The sequence below is a fragment of the Eupeodes corollae genome, chromosome 1 (assembly GCF_945859685.1).
Source record: "Eupeodes corollae chromosome 1, idEupCoro1.1, whole genome shotgun sequence".
Lineage (NCBI taxonomy): Eukaryota > Metazoa > Arthropoda > Insecta > Diptera > Syrphidae > Eupeodes > Eupeodes corollae.
Window position 1 is genome coordinate 230,958,266 of NC_079147.1, and position 27,485 is coordinate 230,985,750.

The 27,485-nt window shown below is 34.2% G+C and overlaps 1 protein-coding gene across 1 annotated transcript in view; it reads left to right on the forward strand.

Annotated features, from left to right (window-relative positions):
• Window positions 1-27,485, forward strand: part of LOC129941192 (uncharacterized) — a 214,381-nt gene that overhangs the window by 21,636 nt on the left and 165,260 nt on the right. The gene's annotated exons all lie outside the window — the stretch shown is intronic.

Below are 27,485 nucleotides of genomic sequence, written 5' to 3' on the forward strand. Positions count from 1 at the left end.
TCAACATCATCCATCACTTCAACTTCAACTTCAAATCAATACCTCTTGTCATCCGTCTAATTAGCAGAAATTTTCTTCAAAATTGTATTAAATTACGTTCTCCTTGGTTTTGAAAATGATGTGCGTGAATGAAACACGTCTGATGGTTTTTCTTTTCCCTCATCACACCGTCGCGTCCGCAAACACACCCTTGAAATTCTTGAAGTAGGATGTTTTTTAATTGCAAAGCAAACTTAAAAGATTAAGGAGAAAAAATAAGTTCAGAAATTCTCTGACGACTATGGACTTAGTTCTATGTGTAGATACCTTTTTATTGCAATTTTCAAATTCGAAAAGTTGAAACTAAAAGAACTCAAAGTTTTCTATCGTATCATCTCTATTGGTATCCCATTTCTCTATCATTTCATTATCATTGCGCTTTAAACAAGAACCAAAGTTAATTATCTCTGATGGAGAAAAATGATTCACACAAAAAGGATCAAGTCGAAGTTTTTCTTCTCTTAATGCAGAAAGTTATAGTTTCATTTCGCACGCAATTTCAAGAACCGGCTTATTTGTTTTAAAAGACTAAGAAATATTTTATTTTGTTAAATTGAAGAACAATGTTTGATGCAGTTGAAAGGTCTTTGAAGATTTAACTGAATTTGAAGGTTTCAAAAGTCATGCAAATGGATGTAGATGCGTATAGGGTTGTTGTCAAGTTTTCAGACAAAGACGATTCCTCATGAATCGAAACTTGAGTTCGTATATTTATAGTTCATTGGCACGTGGCGTGAAATGAAGTTCTTACATTCGGAAACAAGACAAAAATGACGGTATTCTCCCCCTCGAACTAGTTTGAACAAAAAGAAAAAACTTGGTTGAAAAATAAATATTCCAAAAAGGCATGTTGGTAGAACTGAAGCTAAACGTCACAGTTACCGTCACTGTCACGATTTGTCGTCGTTTTCGGTCGTTTGCAAATAATACAATGCCAAGGAAATTTCCTTTGAATTATTGAGGATAAGAAGGACTATTGTTCAAGTTTCATTCTTTCTTTCTTTTTTTTATCTTTTTCGTGGTGATAGTTGGTTCCAGGAACCGGTGACACCTTTACTTTCCTTCCTTTCGAAGAAGAAGTGAAGACTGTGCTTTCTTGAAGACATGCCTTATTTGTTTTTTTTTTTTTGAAGTAAGACCCTAGCAGCACGATTTTGACTAAAAGGGCTCTCTTTCTTGTCGGTACCTATTTTATGGCTATCTCAGGCTTCACAATAAAATCCACTATACACCACAAGGAGTTTTAACATAAGAACATAAAAAGAAAGGTACTCAACTCGAATATACTATGTGGGACGGGTCTATAAGATTGTATAGCTGTAAGGGCAGAAATATATCAAGGCATTCAGCTGAATCTCATGCTAGTAATAGAACTTGGTTTATTTGCCTTTTCACTTTTTATATGAATTCTTTATGCTATACATATCAAAAGGTTTGGGTATGTATAAAAAAGTTTATACACTTTCTCAGTTCCTGAACCTATATAAAAGTTCCTTTTTTGGTGGTGATTTTTAATTCATTAATCGAAGAAAAAATATCGTACTCGGAATCAAATATCGAATTGAATTCAAAAGGTAAACCATCACCGCCGCCGCTTTGGTTTTTCAGAATCGGCAGAAAAATCAAAAAATATGGAACGCAGTAAAACCGTAAGAAAAAGTGTTTTCCTTTTGAAAATAAACTTTGTTGTTAAGTTTATGTATAGCCTTGTCATAAATTTGGAAAAAGAAAAACCGAGCAGTGGTGAAAGACGTGAAGAAAATGAAGCAATATATAAATCAAAGAAATCGATTGAAGTTTATGAATGCGAATGCAATATCTGGAGAGAGTGAAATTATGGAGGTTTTTGATTCGAATAATGTTTTGGAGTCGTATCGTCCGTCGTCGTTCTAAATGAAAGTTATTGAAAAGATTGTTTTATTTCTTATGTTTTTTAGGTATCGTTGTAAAAAAAGATAGATTTTGATAGATGGTGTCCAGAGAGTAGCTTTCATTTGAAGTTTTTCATACGATTTCAAGGAAAACAGTTTAATTTTTCTTTTGGTGATGAGTGGTTAAGGGTCGGTGCGTTTGAAATGCCTTTTTCTGTACATTATATCTCAAAAACGTACAGAGATACCAAATTAAATGTTTGTTTGGGTAGAAAGCACATAATAAAGTTTAAAAAAAGTAAATATTCTTGTTGACCTTGGATTCGATATAAAGTAATTATATTTTATACAAAAAACAAGGACGATTTTGCCGAATGAAAAAATTTTATTTAGTGTTTGAGAATTGTTTGTATTTTATGAATGGTTCTTAAAAAAAGGGAAACCAAAACTTTGCTGAATGTTTCAAAGTTTCAAGGTCCCTAGAACGTATACAAAAGCTTTTTAGAGAAATGTTTGTGTGTGCTTGTATATATACGCATGCATTCTGCGTTCGATAACCTTTTTTCGTCGTATATATCAAGAACTATCTAAGATAACGACTTCACATATATTTAATTGTAAGGATTGTATCAAAAAAAGGTGCAGAATGAACTTTCAACAAAATTTGGATTAACCCAACTATCTCTCAAATAATAACGCCAGGGGCTTCAATTATGTTGTTTATTATGCATTGTGACGTGGCACCAAGTTGTTATATATGTTATGTATATTTGAAAAAAACACGTTGGATGAAAAAAAAATTACATTACATCCAAAATAATTGCTGCCAAATTCTATATAAATAGGAGCTATGTCTTACCTGGCTGTTAAGCTTAGACTCTAGTTCAATTAGACTTTGGTTTAAGATATGACTATAAATTTCCCTATTTACTTTAAAGTTTTGTATCGTACTGTAGTCGAAAAAATTATTATCTTTATTTATTAATCGCAACAAACTAATCTTAAACAAGCTACATCACTAGCACTACGCTTTTGGCTGGTGTGAAACAGTAGTTTCAAAAATGTTTTTTTAAAAATAATGTATATTTAATATAAAATTAAATATGAGGGGAGGAAGCCAGGGGTGTCAGGAGAAAGCGCAATTATTGTACACGATCACCTGAAGCCCCTTACTTCCCCACCTTTTTTGAAATAATTATTTATAAATATCAAATAAATTTTTCTACCTTTAAGTGTTTCAATATGTCATAAATGTCTTTGATATGTTTTGCAGATGAGTTTGATAACAGAAAACAAAAATTTTCTTTATTTAATTGTTTACAAGTTTGATTAATGGTGTAACATTCTGTTATAATATGGTTTATGGTGAGTAATTTGTTTGTTTGGCAAATGTGACATGTTGGTGGGGCTCTCTTTATAGTAGGTATGTAGCTGTGGGTTAACCAGGTGTGTCCTAGACGAAGTCGAATGAAGCATCTGTTCATATTGGTTGGCGTATCTGATGGGTAGGTTATTGGTGAGCAATCTTTGTTGAAACTGGTATAGTGGTGTATATATGAAGTCCATAATTATCTTTGATCTGTGTTCGAAATTGTTGGTTAATGTATTTAGTTAAGTCCTTTTTTGTGGGACTAAATTGAGATATTTCGATGTTGGGGTTAGTTGATATTTCCTTTGCTTTTCTATCAGCACAGTCGTTGACTTGGATGTTTGTATGACCAGGGATCCAGATAATTTTTAATTTATCCTTGTGTGATATGATGTTATCACGGATATTATTTATCAGAGGTGTACGGCGTTTGATGTTAGTGATAGTTTGTAAGGTAGATAAACTGTCTGTGAAAATAACGGTTTTTTTATTTGATGCTATTCACAGTTTGGTGGCTTCGTATATGGCCAGAGCTTCTGAAGTAAATATTGAGAAATAGGCCGGAATTTTTGCAGCGGATTTAATTTCACCAAGCTTGTTGACAACTGCGAAACCACAGCCTTCATCACACTTGGAGTCATCCGTGTAGAGAATATTCCATTTGCTTTCAGGATATTTGCTGAGGAGTTCCAAAAACAGTTGTGTGTATGTGTCAATTGGTGTTATGTTTTTTGGATATTTTGCCAAGGAAGTGTCTATGGCACTGGGTGGTAGTAACCACGGAGGTTGTTTTGCGATGGGTGTCCATTTTATTTTAGCATTGATATTGAGATTTATTGCAGAAGAAACAGCTGCGTATAAGGTTGAAGGCTGTTTTGGTATTTTTTTACGTCTTAGAATTTTAGTTAAATCTGCGTGTATTGGTGATCTATACGTTTGAAAGAGTTTGGTACCAACCGAGCGGTAAGAAGGTTCTTCCTTTCAGCGATACTGTTAAATCCTCCTTCTGCCATCATATTTTTGATTGGTGCGGTACGGAAAGCTCTGAGGCTTGTTTTTATTGCTGTGTGGTAGGTTGGGTTTAGTATTTTAAGGTTAGAAGGAGCACACTTGCCATAAATTGTAAGCCCATATTCAATTTTCGATAACAAAATTGTTTTTGCTGTGGTAATGAGTGTGTTGGTATGAACAAGGGTATTTCGTGATGCTAGATATTTTATAATATTGAGTCTAGGAGCTAATTTTTTAACTAATTCAATATAATGCTTTTTAAATTTAAACTTGCTGTCGAATATTATGCCTAAAATACTTAAACTACTAACAGTCTCAATGTTTACATAATTCATTTCAATATTAAAATTACAACATTTAATTTTTCTACATATATGTAGATGTTTATTTTTATTTAAGGATATTTTCGCACCAGAATGTGAACTCCAGTTACAGATTTCGTTTATGACTTCTTTAAATAAATGAATAGATTGGATGACATTATTACATTTAGACATTATATATAGGTCATCAGCGTAAATAGAATGACCGATATTTTTAAAGTTTAATATTGTTTCGCTGATGTCATTAAAAGCTATAATAAAAAGGATGACCGATAACGGAGATCCTTGTGGGATTCCGTTTTCGCTTGCATGGATTTTTGAAAAGCAATTATTAACTTTGGACCTAAAAGATCTTTTGTTCAAGAATGATTTAATAAAATGAAACATTTTAGGTCCAATATTCCATTTGACAAGTTTGTTCAATATTATGTGTATACCTATACGTTCGAAAGCCTTTTCGAAATCTATTGAAACGATTGAGATGTGATTCTTGCATGATAAGCTATTTGATATGTATTCGTCTATATGTAGAAGTGAATCTATTGTACCGCGGGTGTGCTTAAAGCTACTTGATTTGGATTTGTAAGTTCGTTTTTCTCAATGAACCAAAGAAGTCTTTTGGCGACCATTCTCTCTAACACTTTGCTTGTGCAGGGTAGAAGGGAAATGGGTCGATAACTGTTTATATCAGTAGGGTGTTTGTTAGGCTTTGGGATTGGAATTATAGTGGCAATTTTCCAAGAATGTGGGAGTATCCCTTGGTTGTATATTTCATTGAAAAGCTCCAACAGTCGCTTTTTGATATTTAGTGGCATATTTTTTAGTATCGGATACGATACGTGATCATATCCGGCGGTTTTGCCTTTGACTGAACTAAGACAGCATTCCGATTCAAGTAAATTGAATGGAGATTCTAATTGTTTTGCTTGTAGTGATAGATTATTTTGGGTCGGTCTTAAGTTGAATGATGCTAATTTGGCTTGTTGAAACTGAGTATAAAGAGGGATTCATTATTAGTTTCAATTACTTTTATTGAATGAAGTATGTAGTTGCCTGTTAGTGTTCTTATATCTGACCAAATTTGTTTACTAGATGCATTGGGATTTAGGTTTGGGGTGAAATTTGTAAAGCTTTCGATTTTTGCCGCTTTGGCATTTCTGCGAAAAATGGCGTTGGACTTACGGTAATTAATAAGGTTTGTTATATTCGGATATTTTTGATAAATTTTCCAAAGGTGTTGTTTTTTGTCGCGGAGGGCAGCGATTTCAGGATTCCACCAAGGGTGGATGGTTTGCTGTTAGATTGTGGGATAGCCAGGTTGGCTGCGAAACGAAGACCTTTACCAAATAATGCTGCTTCCCTATTCACATTTGTGGATCGAGGCTTATTTTCAAAATATTCTAGTGATTTAGACTCAATTCCAATCTGCCCGGTCAGTTAAGAACTTTGGAGAAGGTTTATGTTGTGTTAATTTAAGTCGGACCTATTCCAGGTGATATTTGAGTGGAGGTTTGGAGATGCCAGAGTTAGGTCGACATGCGTGTAAGTTTTGTGTGCTGTTTAGTACGGCAAGATTTGTATTTAATACAAATTTTCAACTATTTTACCTCTGTTATTTGCTGAGTTCGAACCCCAAAGTGTATTCCATGAATTAAAGTCTCCAGTAACTTACTTACTTAAGGTGGCGCTACAGTCCTGTGTGAACTAGGGCCTCACCCAACAAACTTCTCCATCTAGCTCGGTCCCTAGCTAGATGTCTCCAGTTTCGCGCTCCAAGTTGGGTGAGGTCACCTTCCACTTGTGCGCGCCACCTGATCCGCGGCCTTCCTCTACTGCGCTGTCCTGTGGGTGCGGATTCGAAGACTTTCCGGGCCGGAGCATTGGTTTCCATGCGCTCTACGTGACCCAGCCATCTTAGTCGTTGTACTTTTACTCTTTTTGCTAAGTCTACGTCGCTGTACAGCCCGTACAGTTCGTCGTTCCATCTTCTCCTCCACTCCCCTTCGATGCATACGGGACCGTAGATCACACGAAGAACTTTTCTCTCGAAGCGACCCAAGGTGCTTTCATCCGCTTTTGTCATGGTCCATGCTTCTGCACCGTATAGCAGGACGGGGATGATAAGGGTCTTATATAGCAACACTTTGGTCCCTCGAGAGAGGACATTACTACTCAATTGCTTTCTTAGTCCAAAGAAACAGCGGTTAGCAAGAGTTATTCTGCGTTTGATCTCAGCGCTGGTGTTGTTTTCTGCGTTTACAGCGGAGCCTAGGTAGACGAAGTCCTTGACTACCTCAAAGGTACGTCTGTCGATTGTGACGTTTTGTCCAAAACGTCGGTGTTGTATGTCCTTTCTAGACGACAGCATGTACTTTGTTTTGCCCTCATTAATCGTTAAACCCATTTTTGCCGCCTCTGCCTCAATACTCACAAAAGCCCCATTGACATCACGCTGAGTTCTTCCGATTATGTCAATGTCATCAGCATATGCCAGTAATTGGACAGACTTTTGAAAGATAGTGCCTCTAGTGTTGACGTGTGAGCTCTGCACTATTCTTTCAAGCACGATGTTAAAAAAATCGCATGACAGCGCATCACCTTGTCTAAAACCTTTTTTGACATCAAAAGGTTCTGTTAAGTTGTTTCCAACCTTTATGGAGCAGCGTGAATTCTCCATGGTCATCCTGCACAAACGGACGAGTTTGGCAGGGATGCCAAAACTAGACATGGCTCTATACAGCTCGTCCCTGTAGATGCTGTCATATGCGGCCTTGAAATCGATGAAAAGATGGTGGGTGTCGATTTGGTGCTCTTGAGTTTTTTCCAGGATCTGCCGTAATGTGAATATTTGATCAACTGTGGACTTTCCTGGTCTAAAACCACACTGATAAGGACCTATCAGGTTGTTGACGATGGGCTTTAGAAGTTCACATATTATGGCAGATAAGATTTTATAGGCGATGTTAAGTAGACTTATTCCTCTATAGTTGGTGCAGTTTAGAGGGTCTCCTTTTTCCAGGATCGGGCAAACAATACTGAGGTTCCATTCATCGGGCATGTTTTCTTCCGACCATATCTTACAGATAAGATGGTGCATGCTCCTAACCAACTTATCTCCAGCTGCTTTAAAGAGCTCGGCATTCAAGCCATCTGCTCCAGCGGCTTTATTAGACTTCAACTTAGATATGGCAATCTTTACTTCGTCTAAGTCGGGAGGACGGGATTGTTGGCTTTCGTCGTCTATATCGAATGGGTCATCCTGCCTGACAGCGGGATTCAGTTCTTCGTCGCCGTTATACAGTCTGCAGAAGTGGTCCTTCCATATCCTCAGCATTGACTGCGGTTCCACTATGATGTTTCCACTTTCGTCTTTGCAGCCTTCGGTTCTAGGTTTATGTACCTGTGAATTTCGTTTCACCTGTTCATAAAACTTTCGAACCTCATTCCTGCTTTTATACCTCTCAACATCTTCGACCGCACGCTTCTCATGCCCTCTCTTTTTCCTTCTGAAAAGTCGGCGTTCCTCTCGCCTCTTCTGCTCATAGAGCTCACGAGCAGCTCTCGTCCTTTTATGCAGCGCCGCTTTGCGTGCCTCTTGTTTGGCTGCATTTGCCTGCCGACATTCCTCATCAAACCAGGGGTTCCTTGTTGGTGGCTGTTTGAAACCCAGCACATCAGAGGCGGCTTCTCTGATAGCATCTTGACAATGTTGCCACTGGTTTTCGATACATTGTGTTGGCGGCAGAGAACTTCGAGAGAGGTTACTTGTCACTCGGTCGGAAAAGGATTTGGCGATCTCTGGCGATTGTAGCCGTTCGACGTTGTATCTTCTCCCAGCACCTCCCTGTTTTGCCTTGGGTCTGGAAATCCGAAGTGCTACCCTGGCTACAACGAGGTAGTGGTCCGAGTCGATGTTAGCTCCTCGGAAAGTTCGTACATCCATAATGCTGGAAGCGTGTCTGGCGTCGATCGCAATATGGTCAATCTGGTTGACGGTAGATTGATCTGGAGAAGTCCAAGTTCCTTTGTGGATGTTGAGGTGTGGAAAACGCGTACTGGCTACCATGACGTTTCGCCCCGCAGCAAAATCTATGAGCCTGAATCCATTATCGGAAGTGTTGTCGTGCAGGCTGTTTTTCCCGATTATTCCACCAAAGATGTCTTCCCTTCCTAGCTTGGCATTAAAATCGCCCAGGACTATTTTAATATCGTAGCTAGGGCACTGCTCATATGTTTTGTCTAAGAGCTCGAAGAACATATCTTTGGTGTTGTCGTCTTTCTCTTCTGTGGGGGCGTGCGCGCATATCAGGCTAATGTTGCCGAATTTAGCCTTGATGCGTATGGTCATGAGGCGCTCATTGATGCACCTATAGCTCAAGACTTCTTGCCTAAGTCTGGCTCCAATGACGAATCCGCATCCAAATAAGCGCTGTTGGTTTTCGTGGTAGCAGTCACCATAGTAAATATCGCAGTTTTTCATCCTCTTTTTGCCCGGCCCATCCCATCGTATTTCCTGGATGGCGGTGATATCTGCTTTATATCGTTCTAGGGCCTCCGCTAATTCTTCGGCCGCACGTGGTCTGTTAAGGGACCTAACATTCCACGTGCATATCCGAAGTTCGTTGTCCTTTATTCGTTTGCGTTGGTTGTCAACAGTAAATCCGTCCGTATCCGAGGCTTGTTGGTGCTTCGCAACTTTGAAAGCTTTTACGTGGCCAGGAAGTCACCCCGACGCACAACCTCCAACCTGGAGGGCCAGATCCTAAGTATAACTCCAAGGATGGGGAGCCGGATAAAACCGCTCCTTACAGGCCTGGGCTCCGAATAAGTCGAAGAAGCCCTATAAGGTGTTCACTAAGTAGTTCAACCTTACTGGAACTGTAGACGCCACCGTTGATTCCATCTCGGGAATTCCTCCGCTGCCGTCTGGATAAGGAGAGGTGCCTTAGTGGAAACACCTCTCCCCACCTCTCTCGTTTGCTGCCCCCAACAACTTTCCACTGGGGTTGGAACCCAATCTCCAGTTGAGGTACTAGGCACCCGATGTTCACCACGTGGAGGTGAGAGTAGGAGTTGATAGACAGAGGTTGGTTTTAAGAAAAAACCTATGGACGCTTGTGTCCTCTTGAATGCACATGTCTACCATTTGAACAGTCTCCAGTAACTATTAGTGGCGAATTTATTGTTGTTATAATATCTTCTAAGTCGGATGAAGAAAAAGTTTGTTTTGGATGAATGTAAAGGGATAATATGGTTATTTTAAATTTAAAGATTTATTTCTACGGCTATTGTTGAAATGTTAGAGTTGATTGATATAAATTTATGTGGGATTGACTTGTGAACAAGCAGGCCAACTCCTTGTTTTGCAGTGTCAATAGAATTCAAATTATGAAAATAGGCAGAATATTGCTTCGGAGTCTTGATTGGAAGGTTATCAAAAACTTGGGTTTCTCGAAGTGCTATTATTCGTTGTCATATTTCTTTTATCAATACCTCGAATTCATGAAAATTATTTAAATATCCATTGCAGAATCTTAAGGATTGTTCGAGCTGAGTTTAGGAGCGGCTTATGTACAGAATAAAAGGTTTTATACTGTGAAAAGTTGAGGTGTGAATTTATATAGTGATTTGGTTGACTTTGTCGCCCCGAAAAAATTAAGTCTTCCGATTCCGTTCGTATGTCTGTCTGTCTGTCTGTCCTTGCCCCTACATTCCAAACCACTGTTTGACTTCAAATTTAATATTAAGTTTGAAGATGATTTGCTTAAGGCGTTTTTTGCATTTTTTAAGACAAAAATAACAGTTCTTCCCTGAGAACCTCCCATAGAACCTTTGTATTTTAAGTTTTTTTTTAAAAGAATAAGAGCAAAGAAAGACGTTGACTTTAAATTGTATTATATATATATAATAGCTGACCCGACCACGCGTCGTTGTGGCTAATTTTGTTTGTCATATTACATTTTTGTAAATTATTTAAGCTAACCGGTAGGAAAACCTCTTTTTGTATACATGCCATTTGTAAAAAAAACATGGTAACCTTTATTAATGCTTCTCTACTATCGTAGCCCCTTATTACCTTTAAATTATTATTTACGAACGAAGACGTAAACTTTAAAGCTGGTATAAAAATGTACTGGTTTGGGATTTGAAGGGGACGGACTTTGAAAACAATTGACTAAGTTTTCGTACAGTTGTTGTTAAGCAAAAATCAATACAAAAGAATTTAATTTAAAATGCATTATTATTTTTATTCAAGTTTGTAACAAGTGAGTATATTACAAAGTTTTTAGTAACATGTGACAGTTAAACTTATTAATGAGATAGGTAGGGCGGATGTTTCAAAATCTTCACACAATAATATTTATTTAAAACAATATTAATTGATTTAAAAGACATATGTTCTACGACTGTTCTATTTGGAAGTTAATTTCAACATAAACATTTTTAGATGCCATATAACCCGATGATTGAGCTAGTTATTATTCAAGTAATTACTCTGATGTATATCTTGAAAAATACTGTGAATTAATTCATATTTTTCTTGAGTACAGAAATTGTCTGGTAGTTTAATGCATTGCGTATTTGGTTTCAGTACCATTTTAACGTTTCTAACGTACTATTTTTTGTAGATTTTATTTTTATGAAAAAACGGACTGTTGGATATTTATATAAAAATTACTGAATATCAAAAACAATATTTTCTGTGAAATAAAATAAGTTTGAAGCCAATATTTTTCGAAAGTCGAAAGTAAATTTTTACCAAGTTTTAGTATTGTTTTTTTTTAGAGTTTTATTTCGAAAAATGAAAACAATATTTCTTATAACATAAAATTAGTTTGAAGCCAATATTTTAAATTTTTGAAAAGATATTTAAGTCGAAAATCAATTTTTACCATCTTTTGCTAATTTTTTGTATGTTTTTAATTTTTTGTACAAAAACTGTCAATTCGATTTTTTTCAAAATGTTACTGATTGTTGACAACTTTATAAAAGAAAATTAAAGCCAATATCTCAAAGTTTTGAAAAGATATTGGAGTCGAAAATCAATTTTTAGCAACTTTTATTAATTTTTTTTAGGTTGTTAATTTTTGGAAGAAAACTGTCAATTCGATTTTTCTCAAAATTTTACTGAATGTTAAAAACAATATTTCTTATAAGACAAAATAAGATTGAAGCCCAAATTTCAAGTTTTTGAAAAGATATTTGAATCGATATTCAATTTTTACCAATTTTGAGTAATGTTTTTTTTTTGATTTTTATTTTTTATAAAAAAAACTGTCATTCGATTTTTCACAAAATTTTTGGAGATGAAATCATATTTTAGTCTTAAAATTTTGGAGGTGACAATTTTTTTTTTCAGTTTTTTTCGATTTATAAAAAAACCGTTAAATGGAATTTTTTCAAAAAATATACTTGTTTGGTATCACATTACAGTTTATTATATACAATTTAATTCAAGTCTCTAGCGTTTTTGGTTCGTTAGATATTTAGGGTTAACCAAACTGCTATGGTAAAAAAACCACCCTCGCAATTGTCTTGAGAGCCCTTTCTGTATCTTTCTGCCTTAATATCTGTATAACAAAATTTATTTGAAATCGATATCTCTTCTGGTTCTTGAGCTATGGAGGACAAAAAAAACGTCGCGAACGTACGGACGTACGAACGTACGTACACACGCACGAACACACATCTTTCTAAAAATCTTTTATTTCGTCTCTAGGGACCTTGAAACGTCGAGAAATGTCAACATTTTCAATTTGACAAATCGGACCCATTACAATAACTTCCTATAGGAAGTTAATAAAATTCACTGTATTTCGTTTACCACAAAATAAATGTATCCTATACCTAAGCCTAAATGGAAAACAAATATTTGTCACCTCAAATATTTGACGAACAAACGTTTATATTGCATGCTTCAAAGAATAACGTTTATGATATCCTTTTTACAAAAATAAACACCTAGAAAAAAAAACTTAAAAAAGTTGGTAAAAATTGTTTTTCTACTCAAATATTTCAGCAAAAAAATGAGCTTCAGAATAATAGTCTTAACATTTAGTACAATTTTAAAAAGAAATATTCAACTGTAAGTTCCTTTTTTTTAAAATTATTAAAAACTATCATTATTCGATTCATATGCATATATCTCGAGAATAGATGAAGGTATTGACTTCAAACTTATATCATTCAATGCAATGTTTTAATGTTAACTAAAGATAATGTTCTTAGTAAAATTCAATCGGATTTTGTTTTAATATGAAATAACATCTTTAAAAAAAAAAACAATGCGAAAATTGGTAAAAATTAGGTTTCGACTGAAAATGTCGGGAAAAAAAACGGATATTGAAGTCAAACTTATTTTATCTTAGCTACAGTGAATCAAAAAATGAAATCGGACAAAAGCATTCTTTTTCAATAAGCCCTCAAAAAGGACCAACGAATGTTTTGAAAACATGAATTCGTATAAAACCAAAATTAAATGATTCAATTTAAACATTCTCTTGAATTATTTTTTTAAGAAAATTATAACAATTTTAAAGTCAAAAAAGAAATCGGACAATAAATGTTGAATAAAATAAAAACAACGGGAATATTATTAAAAGCAAAAAAATGGGAAGCTAATACTTCGTTTTTAATCCTTTACTCTCTATTACCGCATCCAATCTATTTAACATTGATTGAACTAGTTTTTTCACAGAAAGAAGTAGAAATGTGCTCCCATTCGATTCTTAATGTATTTTTCAAGTCTTTCTTTTTGGTACGATTGTAGTTTTTAAGCTGATTGTCCTTGTAGGTCCATAATAATCAATAACATTCAGGTCTGGTGATTGTAGAGGAAGCTCAATCAAATGTTTGTAGCTATACAAGAGCCATAATCGAGTATTTAAAGTCTTGTGTTTTGGTTCGTTGTCTTGGTAGAAGAAGCGATTTGTTGTAAATTTGTCTTCAAAATTTGAATATATTTGTGTTGATCCATAATTCCACACACAATAACAATATTTCCTGGAACAGCCGCCGACTGTGGTTTGATGCCCAAATACGCCATTTTCAAACCTATACCAAATTTATGTCGTGATTTAAGGATTCCGGATTCTTTTTTGATCAACTGTATGCAAAATACTGTTGCTTTAATTTTTTTTATTTTCTAAAGAAAATTCAACTGACAACTTTTCTTAACAGAATACAAAAACTGATAAGAAATAATTTGTACTCAAGTAGTATGAGAACAAAGATAGATATTTTATACTAGCGGCCGGTCCCGGCTTAGCACTGGTAGACATTAATAGGTACAGATATTTAAGTTATAACCATGCTAATTAAAATTACCATGACTCACTAAATTATTATCTTAAAGCCTCGCTGTACACTACATTGGCTGTGGTATTTGTTGGTGTCAACAAAACATATTGATTTTCAGGAGATCCTACTCGAGAAAGTGCCACATACAATTGGCAGTGGGAGTCCTTAAGTCCATACCAACTATGGAAAAAGTTTGTCTCGGGATTCATTTATTGTAAAGGATATTTTTAAAGGGAACTGTAACCTTTTAAAAGATATGGGCAAATCAGTTGGTATCGTCGGGATTTGCGGAACATGTGCAAATTCACCAGCCGCGGGACCCGTAATGATAGTTTCTACAATCACACTCTCTTAATTCTTTGATCAAAAGTCTTGTACCATTACACGTATTAAAAAAAATAAATTAGGTGGCGCAACAGTCCATGAAGAAGCAGGGCCTAGTGACTTACAACTCTCAACCATTCCTGTGTGCTAGTAATGTTGTCATGAGATGGAAGGGACCTACAGTTTATATGCCGAATCCGAACGGGCAGTCCAACGCATTAACCATCACGCTACGGGTACTACACTATTACACATATTGCGAGGGCTTAAATTTCTTTAAACCATAACAGGTGTATCTACCTATTTTTAATTTTAGTTCATGAGGTGGCAAGCCAGCATTATTGAGGGAATTTAAAAATTCTTGTAAGTAGCGCACTGTATCTTCGATGTTGCACACGGTGTCAACAGCTTTGTTATATTTGAAATCTTCTAGTACTTTTTCAAAAAAGCCGATGGAAATTTCTAACTGTAAAATTGTTGACGTTTTGTCTATAAGAATTTCTAGACTGTGAACAGTTTTAGCTAATTCAATATCCAATAGTACTTGGGAGCTGCCTGCAATTGAAGAAGTAAATTTTCCTTCTCCTAATTTAAGTATATTTTCTGAGAAATTATCACCGCGGTTATTGCATAAATGTGCTCTTATATTCGTGTGTAAATTAAGAGTTTTAATTGATAGCCACAAAGATGATGAATTGAGGCACGCTTTAATAACGGCGGCACGTGTACCTTCTTATACAATTGGTAGAATTTGGCAAAAGTCTCCAGCGAAAACAAAAGTTACGCCACCCATCACATTGCATGAGTCTCTGATATCTTAATGTGCGGTCCACTGCTTTATGGTGTACTTATTCCAAATAATCAGCGACGTGTCCCGTGTACCATTTTTACAGATTGAACATACAGACTGTTGATCTAAAAAAACAGCCAACGGTAATTTAAACATAGAGTAAGCCGTTTTCCCATCATTGAATAGGGTTCCAGCAATTCTTGACGATGCCACTGCTTTTCTTGCGGATAATCGTACTTTGGACAATACTAAATTGGCAAGAAAGGTTTTTTCCCCTGGCATCCGGGTGCGTCAAAAAAAAAATAGCAGACCACCGTTATTTTCCACTAACTTGGGTACATTTGAATTGACAAAATCTGACAACTCGCATTATATAATATTGTCAAACATTTTGTATCCTATCATTAATACTCTTCGCAGCGTATGCGATGAAAGACATTTTATGGCTAATTTTTTTTACACCTTCGGTTGGTTTTAATAGGAATTTCTTAAAATTTCTATAATAGTCAAGTACTAAATATATATATAAATATGTTATACATATATAAATATGTTACTCAATGATAATGTAGCTTTCTAATAAAAAAAAGAGTCATTAAAATCGGTCCAGTACTTTTTAAGTTTATTCGTTACACACAAAAGTACAAATCTTTCCGCTTTATAATATTGGTGTAGATACAAAATAAATATATATTGTTATTAATATTTTGTTAGATTAGTTAATTTTGTTTTTATTGCTGGAATAAAATGACCGCCAAATGAATTTAGTTGAACATCTATTTTGCAAATTTTGATGTTCTTATCATTAAAATAAAAAGAATTTGAAGTCAATATATGACCTGGACATACAGACGCACTGACGTTTGTCGAGGTCCAGTACTTTGAAAATCACTTAAAATTTCAAAATTTGTTTGTTCCCTTTATTCTATTAAAGAATTAGTTAAATATGCATACTTAAATGTCCTTAGAAAGTTAACTTAAAATATATGTATATATATGATGTGTCGAAAAACACTTAAAACATCAAAATCGAAAACAAAAGGATACGAATAAAAATACATACAAAAGACCTTTTGGTGACATCATGAATAAGCAAAACAAACTCGCCTCTTCTTAACCTTCGCCCAAATATTCCATCAATCACCTCTCTAGGTATATATCTTATTTTAAACGTGCAAACCTTCCTATTTAATGTTAAATTTCAAAAGTTCATCCCAATACTATAGGGATATTGTTTTTATGTATGTATATGAAGAATATTGGAAAATAGCAATATACATAAGTATTAGTATACACCCACACATATACTTTATCTAAATTTGCATTTGGTTATATTTTATTTAAAACAGATCTTTTGATTGCTTACAAGGCCATACATCATTATTTATACGACACATCCAGGCACAGGCATCACTTTACCTTAAATTTTATTTTGTTGCCAATAATATTCCCAAATGTCATGTCCACAATTTTTTTTCTGAATCTAAAAATTGACTTCTAAAGAAAATTGATTAATTTAGCATTCTGACCCGAACAAAGAAAAACAAAGGAAAATATCGATAAAAGCCTACTTTGCGAGGGAACATTTTAAGGTAGACATCTTGTGGGTGACAAAGGACACAAGTCCCGAGAGAAACTCCTTTAATTTCAATTCCAGTTAAATTATAAAATAAGAATCCTTGCAATTATTTAAATTGAAAGAAGTGTGTGTGTTTTTTTTGCATGTTGTTAAAAATGCAGCTTCGAAGCTTTTTTCCACCGATTCAAGAAAATAAGAAAAATCAACGCGCGTATATTTTATTAATACAAATGACAGGTGCTTTGACTTATGGCATGCCCTTCCATTAGGCATGGTTCAGAAATTATAACATCCCTACACTATTTAATTTTTCTATATATCCTTTTGTGCGCTGCTTTATATGAATATGTATATGTACACTGTACGTATGTATATCCACCGCACCATCCTCATCGTCATTATTATCAACGGCATGTCACATTAAAGAACAACAACAACAAAAATATTAAAAGAAGTAGGTGGAAAAGTCAAATGTTTCGTGACACCTTAATAATTCATGACGAGGGCAAAAAGAAAAATAAGGAAGAAAAAAAAAAGAAAACCAAAACAAAAGGCGACAACCGACTTCGACCCCAAAAGAACTCAAACGGAAAAGAAAAAAAAAAGGAGCACTCTTATTTCCAGAGTATACAAAAAAAGGAAGAACAGCGGATCTGAAAAATGTCTTTCGTCATGTTTTCATTTATTATCCTGCTTAAGAATATATAATGTACATAACTTAACGACACACAGATGTTTTTATTTAACGTTAAGAAGACGAAGATGATTTGAGGGTGAGAATTTGAGAATTTAAAAAATTTAAAATCTTCGGATTAGATAATTATTCATAGCGATTATGGAATTCGCAAAAGTGGGAAACCATACACGAGTTTGTTTTTGTCTTCAAGGTTTTGTTCCTGGCAATCAAGTTGCACTTTTCCAATTGATTTGAAGGTGGCAATTCGAATCAAACTTCAAAATTACTCAACCACGTAAGGTAACATTTTGAGGATGTCTAAACAATGCGAAATTATATAAAATATGTAATGTTAAGCGATTTGGTGTTCTTTAACTTAGCTTTAAAACTGCGTTTCTGGTTGCCTTTAGCATTTTTAAAGTTGCATATTTAAAAAACTGATGTTAACAAATTTTAAGGCGAGATTCGAATTCGGGAGAGCCTTTAAAAAAGTATTGTTTTGAAAAGGGAATTTGTCAGGAATTGACAAATTCTCCAAAAGTGATTCTTGTCATGAATAGTGCTATACAAAATTAGGCGTTCGGATTCGGCTTAAAAATGTAGGCCCACTCCATCCTTGACAACATCACTCGCACGGAAATGATTAAGAGTTGTAAGTCATTAGGCCCTAGTTTTCAACAAGCTGTTGCGCCGCTTCACTTATTTTTAACTTCCCATAGGAAGTTATTGTAATGTTCCCGATTTGTCAAATTGAAAATTATGACATTTCTCTACGTTTCAAGGTCCCTAGAGTCGAAATAAAAGATTTTTAGAAAGATGTCTGTGCGTGCGTGTGTACGTACGTTCGCACGTCCGTACGTCCGTACGTTCGTGACGTTTTTTTCATCCTCCATAGCTCAAGAACCAGAAGAGATATCAACTTCAAATAAATTTTGCTATACAGATAATAAGGCAGAAAGATGCAGAAAGGGCTCTCAAGAAAATTGCGTGGGTGGTTTTTTTTACCATAGCAGTTTGATAAAAGGTGAAAATGTTGGTTAACCCTAAATATCTTACGAACCAAAAACGCTTTAGACTTGAATTAAATTGTATATAATATACTGTATCGTGATACCAAACAGGTATATTTTTTGAAAAAAAATCAATGTAACGGTTTTTTTTTATAAATCAATAAAACTGAACAAAAAAATTGTCACCTCCAAAATTTTACGACTGAAATATGATTTCATCTCTAAAACAATTTTGTGCAACGAAGAATAATGATTTTGACATCTGATAAACTTTTGAGAAAAATCTAATTGACAGTTTTTTTTACAAAAAACCTTAAAAATGTATAAAAGTTGGTAAAAATTGATTTTCCACTCAAATATCTTTTCAAAACTTTAAGATATTCGCTTTAATTTACTTTTATCTTTAAAAAAATATTGTTGTCAACATTCAGTTAAAGTTTAAAAAAAACGAATTGACAGTTTTTTACAAAAAATTAAAAACCAAGTAAAGTGGTAAAAAATGATTTTCGACTTAAATATCTTTTCAAAAATTAAAAATATTGGCTTCAAACTTATTTTAATTCACAGAAAATATTGTTTTCAATATTCAGTAATTCATAAAAAATAAAATCCACAAAAAATAGTACAAAAATTTGGTAAAAATTAATACGAGTACATATAGACAAACTTTTAAGCAAGACAACTCGACAGACGGGATGGGAAGTTATTAGTGTGGGTCGCATCCCAGCCTCTTTTTATTTATTAATTTACATAAATCAGCAAGTCAAATTTATTGCCGCTCTTTTGACATTTCTCTTCAGTAAGGTTTAAAATTTCACGATGGAAAAATATGCGAGAAAAAAACGAGTCGAAATTATTAAATTTTACCACCGAAATTCGGAGTCAGTGACCTCAACGTTAGGAGCACAACGTCCAATTTATGGTCGTCATAACCTTCCTTGCTGGTCAAAAATTGAGTGTACAGTGGAAAAATTTGACTTTATGGGCCGCCGGCGTCATTGGGCCGTAGTTCTGCCGTTATAATCAAGACCGGCAAGTTGAATGGGGATCGCTTATGCTCAATGATAACAGAGTATTTTTGGCCCAAATTGTAATGATAAGGACTTAGGAAACATGTGGTTCTAACAGGACGGCGACACAAGTCACACAGCGAATGCCACAATCAATTCATTTTAACATAAGTTTGGAGAAAGTGTTATCTCACGAAATGGTTCAGTCGCTTGGCAGTCTCGGTCGTGCGACTTGATGCCGATAGTCTATTTCCTGTAGGGTTATGTCAAGTCTTTATTCTATGCTAACAAGGGAGCGACGCTTGATGAACTTCTTACGAATATCGAACCTTAAATTGTACTAGGGTTGGCCGATTTATGTTCAAAACCGTCGAAAATTGGGTTCAGCGTCTGGATTTCTGCAAGCGTGCCCGTAGTAGCCTAGCAATGAAATGAAATCGAGTTTCTTACATAATGGAACTCGATTTTACAGGAATAAAGAATTTCATTGATACCCAAAACTGTTTTTGTTTTATTGAAAAAACTTATATAGCGGTCTTATCGAAAAAGTTTGTTTTAATACTTCCTCAGCGCAAATCTCATGAATTTTGTTTGCACCATTTCCATTTCCATTGAATAACACTCCCAAGACAAAGATTTCAATCACACGAGGGAATGATATTTCGTCAAACATATAATTGAGGAAATTACAGAAGGCTTTCTCGCAAAGCTTATAGTTTTACATTTATGAACGTTAAGAAACAGACAGTTACGAACAGCCCAATCAAAAAATGAGTTAAATTAACATTGCAATTCTTCACAATCACGGAAGCTTAAAACTAAAAAGAAAAATGTAACATCGATGCCGGTGTGCAATGGTCTTAAAGTTCTGAACATCAAAACGGGAAAAACAAAGTTAGGAAAAGTATTCCACATTCTTGAGGGGCGTTTTAAAAAAAGAAGCTCTATATTTGACACTATGCCCGAAATTGAGCTTAAGGGTAAACTGAGGAGCAGTTCTGAAAGTGCGGGTATTAAACCTGAATCGTTTAAGAGAAACTTGCAACTGGCTTATTCGACAGAACATTGTTCGTACAAAAATTATCAAACATTTCGGCGCCAAATATGCGAATTATATTCAAGCCTTGGACGGATAAATGCTTTGTAAATTGCAGCCAGATCAAAATATATTTCCTGCACAGTTGCAGAAATCGTAATCACCTAGAAGCGTTTTTGGCAATATCCAATATGTGATCATTCCATAAGAGTTGATCTGTGATACACATACCGAGTGCTGAAAGTTGAATAGTTTCCTGAATGCAAATGCCGATCATGGACAGTGGTATTAGGGGTGGGGTTATGATTTAACAACAGGAGACATTATACGAGGAGAGTTTTTGAAGCATTCAGGGTACTGTCGTCAGCGCAACAGCTCAATGGTTTAGATGTGGCAGACAAGAGATCATTTATGAAAAGAGTCAGAGACAAAGCAGACTTGAAACCATCCAATACAACTCGTATTAAAAGGTTAGTAAGGTACGAGTAGTTCCTAATCCAAGAAAGAAGAGATTTATCAATACCAAAAGCATGTATTTTCGATAAGGGAAATGCTTTTGAAATATCAAGTGCAATAATCTTACTTTTTACCGAAACGATGTAAAGATTTGCTCCACTGTTCGGTTTTACAATAAATTAAGCATTACTTTATTTCTTACCACTGAATGTCACAATTGTTAAATTTGTACCCCTTGATACTGATTCTGGGAGTACTGTCATGTATCGATATTCTTTTTTCTGCGACACATCAAGAATGTAAAGCAAAATATTTTTTTTAAAGTTTTTGATTGCTCAAAATGTGTAACATAAAGTTTGTTCATATTTTTAAATTGCAGTTATTAAAATTTGTTTTTGAAAGTCCTAATGCTGTCAGCTGAACTTTGTTTAATTAAAGTCGATATGGCCCACAAAAAGCGGTTTCCCGAAAATACTGGCACGTGATATAAACTTTTTATATCTTGTTTCCAGAATTTAAATTTGTCCTGCAGTGCTCTTCAAATTCCAACACAGTGTCGTAGTTGTTAGGAATTTATTATAGCGTCACTCAACAAAGGGTTTTTGAACAGCTCAATTTCTTAGTTCTGAGAAAAACATATATATCAAACTCTTCCCTAGGAGTGCTTCCATTGAACGAGAGAGAAAGCTCCTGTCACTTGAAAACAATAAAGTAAAAATAATATTCAGAAGGGACCAAAAGAGAACTTTGCGTAAGGGGCGCTAAAAGCCTCAAAGATAACAATTTGAATGTAACCACCAACCGTCTATTAATATCCTCGATTATTTGCATCCCATCCAGAGATTTATTACCAACAGCAAAAATAACGCAAATGAACACCATGGCGACTGGTGGACGATAAGTGGTGGTGATGGTAGTGGAGGTATTGGTGACGGTGACGTATCGGATGAGAATTGAAGAGCTTCAGTTGAGTGCGACTGGTTCCGTTCCGGGTAGGGTAAAAGCAGACTTTACAAAGGGAAAGGCCCATCATCCCGATCCCGTTCCCGAGGATTCTGTGTATCGAGGGCACACCAATGATTTATGACTTTGCAGTAATTTTGATGGAAATTGAAGGTTCAGGCTCGGTAAGGCAGATGTTGCCGTTTCCTTTCATTGGTGCCATATGCCAATTTTTGCCCAAAGAGATTGTGATGCTGTTTTCATTTCAAACTCTGGCCCTCATCATCCTCATCCTCCTCCACATCGCATAGTCGTATAATGTAATTCATTCATCCAAAAACTTATGTCGAAGGACGATTGTGTATAAGGAAACGTGATTTTCATACTTTTATTGGGCTTTTCAAAAAAGTTCAATCAATCATTATTTCCTTTTTTCTTTTGGTCTCAGCTCAGGACGCAACGCCCTGCGGCGGTGGCGGGGCCGTCACGGAAAGGATAAAAAGCAGAAAATAAAATAAAATAAAAATAAGAAGTAAAAAATCGCTCTATCAAGAGATTTTAATCAATTAATTCATTCTTCCTTCCTTTTCAGCGGGCAATTGAAAGGATTTTTGTTTTCTGAATTGCTTACCAACCAATTGAATTGTCCAAAAACTTAATTTTAAAAGTTTTTCTCTCTCAGTGTTTTTTGCTAGGTCTTGCTACTGGGTACAAAAGTTTGATTTTCTTTTTTCTTTATATTATTTCCAAAAGTTTTCAATTTTATTTATGCAGATACTCGTACTCACAATGAAAAAAGGATTTTAGGTTTAAACTTAATTGGTTTCAATAACTGCGAGATGAGAGGTTAATTTTTAAAAATTTACTTTTTTGAGAGGAGGAAACTTAAAACCCTGTTTTTGGTTAGATCTAGGCATTCAACTGGATTATATAATTTCATTGCAAAAGGCTGATGATAAAATAAAAACTTTATAAAGGAGAATCACAAAAAGGCTATTAGTGTATTTTTGATTGGATTGACGTGAACTTGTTCCTGGTTGGATTATTCATCAGTCATCACATCATTGCAGTTCAAAAATAGTCCATATTCGAACTGCAATTTGTGTGAAAACGTGATATAATTGAACCAAATCGAGTCTGTAGATAAATTGACAAAAAATAATATTTCTACTCAATAATTGCTAAAAGAATATGGCTTTAGTTTATTTATTCAAATATCGGTTTCCGATATTCAATACCGTTTTTCTGCAGAAAATGTTTTTTCTTCTGTCGAACTTTTAGATTTTCAAAATAGCAAAAAATGTTTAACATTTTTGAAATTAGTTTAAAGGGTAAATATCCTTTCAATCTACATTTTGGAAGATTGGTCAGAAAACTTTTAATACTTTGAAAAAATATTATTAGGGTAATTAGTAGAAAAAGCTTGGAGGTATTTTTAATCTGCCCAAAGAAGTTATTGTAATCGGTCTGATTTGACGAATTGAAAATGTTACCATTTATCGATGTTGCAAGGTCCCTAGTAGTCCAGTTAATAAGGGTTTTCACCTCAAAACAAACTTCAACAGTTTTTAAACTTGACACACTTACTAAGGGAGGTGATGACCCGAAAAAAGTCCCCAAGAATACGAATTGAGCTCTAGCGCCAGTTATGAGAAACATGAAGTTTGTTTCAATTTTTCATGCTTTTGTTCTGCAAAATTAAAACTCATTAAATTTTATAAAAAAAAGTTTTGTAATTCCTTTCGTATCTGTTACAGTTTATAAAATAACTCTTGGGGCAGTGAAGAGAAACATTAGGTTTTTTCGGTTTTTCGGGTTTGTCTTAAAGACTATTTGTCGTATCAAAAAATAATCTTCTGCAAAATTGTACTTGTTTTAGTTTGTAAAATAACTCTATAGGGATTTAAAGAAAACATGTGTTTTCACACGAAAAGAAAGCTTATTAAATTTCCTAAAAAAAGATATGGTCTACATTTTTTGTGCCCGTAACTGTCCACACAAAAAAACTGTAGTATTCAATTTGTATATACCTTCTTACTTCTAAAACTCGTTACTCGGCCCATTATATGGCTCATTGCCTAATTAATTTTACGTGCCTCCCCAAAATCTTCATGTTGCTCACTAGTAGAAAAAAGAACGCCAGTGAATTCTTCGAGTGATGAGAACATTTCATGAGAAGCAGTCAGCCCTACAACACATTTGCTAAGTATCAGTGTAGAGTTTGTTTAATTGTCTGGTCTGACCAAACTCGGTCAGTTCTTCTCATAGTAAAGTAACCTTCTTGCATAATGTGTTTAAATTCATCGGGGGTCAGAAGGCATTTTTATCATGTCCTGTAAATACAGGTGACATGATTTGGCGTACTTAAATATCCGGCGGCATGGAAATATGGAATAATATTCTTCACACAGTTAATGGGCATTCCAATCGCCAGAACGCTAAGCTTGAATAAAATCTTTAAGCTATGTAATCATATTAAACAACTGAATCCATAAGGCTGCTGTTGGTCCACTAGATTTGAGTTTGTCAAGATTGGTTTGTAGTTTCTCACTATTGGATCAATAAATTGAGGGTTGTTTTAGTACACATAACGAAGGAGACTCATCAAGAAAATTTTCCACTTGTTTCATTTTTAAATTAGCTAAAGATGTCTGTATTAGTAATACAACACGAACTGCTCTAGCGAAACAGCTTTTCCTTGCAGGAGCCTTTCAACAACGGGGCGTATATATAATACTCATTAACTCTTGCAGGCCACTTCCATTCATCAGAAACCCTATTGGAATAGTATAGGACATTAACATGTAAAATCCACCAAATCATTCTACGCATTTTAATAGACGGGACTAAGATGAAGCTGCGGCAACGATTTCTTTACCAATTAGTTACATGAACGCGTGTGGCAAATAGCTGATATCATCAACAACTGAGCTTCGTAGTATGAAGAACAAAACTCTTAGCTTGATATAAGGTTTACTAAATTCTTAGAACCAAGCTTTCTGTATATAAATAAGGCAAGGCTGTTTAGTATTGGAGACATGAATGATGTTGCACGCACAACTGATATAATTTTATGCCCTATTGCGATGCAATTTCTATTTTCAATGCTCGTTTTCTTTACACAATCGTCATCAGTATGTTTGAAAAAAATCATCACATGTTTTCCCTACATACCTATAGAGTTATTTTACAAACTATATTTCTTTAGAAAATTTAACAAGCTTTAATTTTGTAGAAGACTATTTTTTGATACGACAAATAGTTCTTAAGATAAACCCGAAAAAGTTGTTAAAAAATGATTTTCGACTAAAATATATTTTCCAATTTGTGATTATGGCTTTAAACGTATTTAATATTAAAATAAATATTGTTTTCAACGTTCGGAACAAACTTTAGAAAAATCGTATTGACAGTTTTTATACAAAAAATAATAAGAATTTGGTAAAAATTCATTTTCGACTCAAATATCTTTTCAAAGTTTGAGAAATCGGCTTTAAACTTATTTTATCTCTTAAAAAATATTGTTTCAACATTCAGTAAAACTTTGAGAAAAATCGACTTGAAAGTTCTTTTTACAAAAAAAAAACCTAAAAAAAGCATTACTAAACATTCTTAAAAATTGATTTTCGACTGAAATATCTTATCAAAAAGTATTGGCTTCATACTCATTTTATCTCCCAGAAAATCTCAGTAATTTTTATAAAAATCCAAATATCAGTTTTTTTTCATAAGAAATTTAAATCTATTAAAAATATCACGCAAATGCTATTAAAATTTGTAGAAATTGGTTAACGACTTAAAATTCGTTAAAAAATAAATTTTTGAATAAAACTATTTCACCATATGCAAAATATTGTTGGTTATTTTTAAACTTGTTTAGAATAATTTAACTAATAACTTTTTAAACAAAACACGAAAACCTACAAACCTATTAAGCAAGAGAAATCGACAAACGGGATTTGAAGTTATCAGTTTGGGTCGCATCCCAGCCTCTATTTAAATTTTGTATTAATACATTTTCTTATTCACTACATCTTAAATAAAATCTTTGATTGAGAATTTTAATTCTGCTTGCAACTTGATGTATTTTTGTTTCTTCAAGTAAGAGTTGGACGGAATAATGCCATGGTAAATTTATCTTCATTTTCAAGGTTTTGTTTTGCGAAATTTTGAATTTTTTTGATGTGCGATTTTGCGCAAGTTCCACACACTGGACAAGTATAGAAAATGATGGCCTGGAAAATTACTTTACTGATTATAATCTTATAAATAAATTTACTCATGGGTGATTTCCTACGTATTAGAGGGTATAACATTTTGGTATTTTGGTTTCGATATATGACGGAATCACGGAACATCACAGATATTTATTTTGAGCTGACCAAGTGGTAAAGTACAGGGTTTCTGGTAAAAACGATGGTTCTGGTTTTGTCATCGTTAAGTTTAACTTTCCATGATATGAAATAATCGTAAATTCGTTCTAGAGCATGTTGTAAATCATTCTCTTTTTCATGACCAAAATTATACGAACTGAAATAGCAGTGTCATCCGCAAACATCGCTAATTCACAGTTCAATGTTTCGGAAAAGTCAGAAAAGTATGTATTATATAGTAACGGACCCAATGCCGTTCCTTACGTTACCCCTGAGATTACGCTTTTTAAACAGAAATGTATATTATTTATGTTAACTTGAAATTTTCTATTGCCAAAAAAACTTTGTATAATTTTTATAAGATAAAAAGCATATCCAACGACCTTGAGTTTATGTGTGAGTTTTCAACATCCAAAACGATAAGACCAGTAGACTTTTTCCCCAGTTAGTTTTCCTGTAATATGGTTACATATTCAAAGAACTTAATGGGTGGGACCAGTGTTACCGCTGGGAATTTTGAAAAGGTCGCAAAAAAAGGGTCAAATGAAAAAAAAGTAGCATTTATATTTTTTTTAATACATACCTTAATCAAACGAAACCTGAAAAAATTGCAAAAAAAACTGAGTTGTTTTCAAGTTTTTTTTTAGGCATGCCTTCTAAAGAAAAATAAATTCTTACACGTCAATACATTCGATTTATATCACACACGTTCATTTTTTTAATAAATACGTTAAAGTGTATTTATTATTATTGCAATAACATTAAATTACAATAACAGTCAATTCATTCGATTTAAGTTATATTAACTCTAGTTTTAAAGTTAAACTAAAAAATAAATAAATTCATATTCTATTCAGTTCTTTTGAAATACAAAAATTAAGGTACATTTTAGGAATTTATATTATTTATAAAGATTTGACTTTTATATTTACATTATTTTTAAAATAGGTGTCATTATTTATTTGTGATTAATTTACGGTAGCTTTTTGTAAGCTCCTCTGAAGGTAGCTTTTTGTAAGCTCCTCTGAAGGTTTAAATTCAAAGAATTTGCTTTTCTAAAATATTTGCTGCAGAGAGAATTGCATTACATGTTTCCAGTTTCCACACACAGGCGGTTCGTTAATCTATTTTTTAGAATTGTTAACTTAGAAAAAACCCTTTCGGCACACGCACTGCTGTCCAAACTCCTCCAAATTTGACAGTTTGAAAAAACTTTCGTAATTCTTTTCATGGATTTTGAATTCTAAAAGCTTGTATTCTTCAATTACTTTTTCAGGTTAAATTATAAAATTTTAATAATCTGATACTAGATCATTATAATTAAACTCTTCGCCTAGTTTGATTACTTGAGGACCCAAGTGCCTGAAAACTTTCTA